Here is a 4,244-nt window from a genome sequence, read left to right as displayed (position 1 = left end):
TCTGCAGGGTATGGAAAATTAAAAACTATACTTCTCAATTTCCCTTGTAACCATGATAGGCAATGCAAATTCAGTTCTTTCAGTTAGATGCACCAAAAGACTGAAAACAACTTACCATTATTGGCTATTTTCTGTTGTCAAGTCATGGAGATGCCAGAGTTAGCCTTGTGGAAGTTGAGAGACCTTGATGATGGTCACAAGTCCTGGCATACCAAAGTCTAGTCTGTACTCTCTTGGATGTTAATTGCATTTTAGCTGTGACCAGACTCTGTTTCCAGGGTATAAGCTTCTCTTGGGGAGGGAGCCTGATTCTGGCTTCCTGATCCCTGCATCACAGCCAAGTTAATATATTCTCACATTCAATAGTTGCAGTTTCAACTCCTGATTCTCCATCTTCCTGCCTGTGTTAGAAAGTAGTAGTTCACCTGGCAAATGAGTGCCACAGTGTTCTGTCAATCATTCTAGAAAGGCCATCATAGAGCCCATTGTTCCAGTATTTGCTGCGGTTTTGCAAGAACTTTTATAAAAACCGATAGTTTCCTAAATCCTTGTCTGCACAAAAATACTGAGAGATATTTTTACTTCCTTTATTAAAACAAAACCCACAGCCTGATTTAACTCTGGGGATAAGCAGAGTATCAGCTGGAATTAAACACTATAAAATTGTCGATAGAGAGGATCCTTCGAATCATGAATTTTTCATTATTTAATTTAGTATGATACATCAATTTACTATGGGTTTACATTGAGAAATACAGACAAACTTAGTAACCAGTACCCAATTTAAAAATTTATGAGATAATTCCTGGGTAAAAAATAAGTGACTGGCAGTTATGATGAACAGTTCACACTCTTATGCTTAATGTCCCTATCCATTACACACAAATTGAAGTAATTTATTTCTAAAAGCACTTTATTAATAGAAAAAGGAAAAGAAGATTCATTTATGTAACTGCACTCATAATAAAATTGTCAGAATCATTCTATTAGAAGAAACAATATACCTTCTTAAAGACACAAATATATCCCTTTTTATGGCTAAAGTATTTGATGTAATTTGATTTATGGTGTAACAATTGAACAACCTAGAAATGCAAAATGTACTCTTTTCAGATTTTGTGATAAATATTCAGAGAGTTCTGAGCTCATATCTATTATATTTTATTGCTCTATATCAAAAAAATAATGAAAGAACAGGAGTTTGTCGCCCTCAAAATTTAAGTTTAGTATTCTCTAGTATTAGTCCATTCTCACACTGTTAATAAAAACATACTTGAGACTGGGTAATTTATAGAGGAAAGAGGTTTAATTGACTGAGAGTTCAACAGGGCTGAGGAGGCCTCAGGAAACTTAGAATCATGGTGGAAGGGGAAGAAAACATGGCCTGCTTCACATGGCGGCAGCGAGGAGAAATGCCAAGCAAAAGGGGGAAAAGCCCGTTATAAAGTCATCATATCTCATGAGAACTCACTCACTATTATGAGAATAGCAGCATGGGAAAAACTGCCCCCATGATTCAATTACCTCCCACCAGGTCCTTCCCACAACACAATACGTGGGAATTGTGGGAACTATCATTCAAGATGAGATTTGGGTGGGGACACAGCCAAACCATATCATCACTTGTGTGATACTTAAATATGGAAGATATTTTTCAGGCCAGAAGAACAGGTCAAGCACAGTGGCTGGCATACACCAGGTGATCAATAATTATATGTCCAGTGAATAAATGAGTGACTTAAGAGATTCTAAACAACAACAACAAAAAATAGGTGATTGGGAAAATCACCATGGATGAGGTTGGCCACGCAAGTTTAAACAAAACAGTTATTAAACAGCCATTATGAAGAAAAGAATCAAACATTACTCTGAAATCAGTTAAGCTGGCTTTGGTTCCTAAATATGTGTTTTATTTAATATATTTCATGTTCAAATAATAAAAAAAACTCCAAACTTGATATTTTCTCATCTGTAAAATAGGGATAACAAAGCTTCCCTTGCATAGTGGTGATAAGGATTACATGATGGGTGCTCAAGAAATCGTGGTTATAGGTATTGCACAAGTATTTTAATGTTTATAGAAAAAAGTGTTTAAACCAAGAAAATTTAAATATCATCCCTTGCTTTTTAAGAAAGAGTAAAGCAAAGTGTTTCTAGAAGGCCTGCCGAGCCCTTTAGGTGCCTCGTGACCTGTCATGATAATTCCTCCGCTTCTATGAACACCCTTCACTCTCACTACACCTTTTGAGAAAAGATTAAATTCAGTATTGATATGAACCCTGTCTACAGTTTAATTCTCTGATATGTGGGTTCTTCCTCCCACTGATGGAAAAAGAAGTATTAATACAAGTGAAACCATGTCAGCTTTAAATTCAATTTTACAGAATTTTTTTTCACATTTGAAAACTGTGCTAATGAAGGTTAAATTACAAGTGTATGTCTTTATATGTACATAAATATTAATGCCAAATGTGTTCCTACACATGTGTTATATTGCATGCTTTTCATGTAAGCTGCTGAACCCTCATACCGAACACGGGTGCATCCATGTCCCTCAAGGACAATGAGAAAGAACCAAGTGTCCCAAGTCTGTGGTTACACGCAGAGCTGGAAAAGAGGAGGTGACAGAGTAGTTTGGCTAATTCTCAACATAATTTTGAAACCAACTCTCTAGAAGAGAGAGCTTAAAACTATAGAAATACCTCTGAAATGCTATGCAAAAGTTAAAGACTCATCTTAATTTATTAATCCTATAAATTCACACAAAAATTCTACCAGCTTCTGAAAGAACGTGTCTATTTGCCATCACATCATCCAATAAATAGCATGGTAATAATAAAAGAAGCAAACATAGTTTAATGTTTGGAGTTCAATTCAAACGATCTCATTAAAGTAGAAATGTCTAGTGCATGAGAAGCACAGTAGACTAGTAAAAAGTTAATTAACTCATATTTATTTTCAAAATGCATTTATTAAAAATGAATTACACAGGTAAGTTATGTTTGCCAATTCTTACAGCTACACACTTCCAAGGACATCAGGGCTTTCCTGAATCTAAACTTTTAAAATATCACTACCCCTTTAAAGCTACCTTGAAGAAATTTTGCTTATGGCATAAGCACTTGTAACACAGGACACAGTAACAAGTGAAAGAAGAAATAAAATTCATCCTGCACCCATGGTGCTAAGTGGGCTTTTTAAGGAACAATTAAAAGGAATAAGTAACTATTTTTACACATTTTCTTGATACATAATAAATTTGGGAAACAGGGAAATCAGCAACTGAATTGATAATTTCTTTGCACTATGGTGCCTTAGTTGTCTATATAGAGCTTTATTACTCTATAAATATATAATAAAATTTGGAATGATAGGCCCATTTGGCAGTGTAGTGAATAATTAGTAAACTCAAGAGTACAAATTGAATCACATTTTGGCAAAGAATTGAAGAAAATACAAACAATGCAACAAAATTCATTGCTGAGGATGTTCAAAAGCTAATTCACATCAACAAATATACTTCACCCAAAGTGACATATTAAAACACATAGAGGAAAGGAATACTGGTACTCAGGATAAACTCAACCTAAGCAAGAAAAAAAAAACTAATGCAAATCATTATTTTCAAAGAGCAAAATTCATGACATCTAAAGTTTAATGCCCATTTGTGGGCTCAGCCAGCCCCAGTGAAATGTCAATTACCAGAAGACTAACAATCCTCATGTGTAATAGTAAGCCCTAGCCAATCAATAGAAAATTGAAAATACCATAGTACAATGTGGGAACTGTATGACCTGACACAAGATTATACACTGATACAGGGGGTTATAAGCAAGAACATGCTGAATGAATCTTCAGTGAAATGGCCCATACATTGTATCACTTTGATTATCAGATAAGACCTAACACCACAGGAAAAATGACTTATCTCTTGACTTCAGGGAAATACAATAGGATATTAATTAATATACTAGTTTTTTTGTTAAAAGTCTTAGATTTATTCATTATTTTAAAACTAGGTACCTCTTCTTTTTCTTTTATTGAGACAGCAAAGGAAGATCTGCCTGGCTCAGGTATAAAACGTGAGTAGCCAAGGAATGAAGATGCATAGGATGACATCAGAGAACAGGGCGTGGTTTTGCTTTTAATATTTTGCAGTCCCCTTCCAGTTGCCTTTCTACTTACATTCAAGTAGAAGAATTGGTAAAACGAGAGAGAGAGAGTGTGTGTATTTTTTTCCTCTT

Source organism: Pan paniscus, chromosome 1 (genome assembly GCF_029289425.2).
Source record: "Pan paniscus chromosome 1, NHGRI_mPanPan1-v2.0_pri, whole genome shotgun sequence".
Taxonomy (NCBI): Eukaryota; Metazoa; Chordata; class Mammalia; order Primates; family Hominidae; genus Pan; species Pan paniscus.
Note: the sequence above shows the minus strand (reverse complement) of the source record.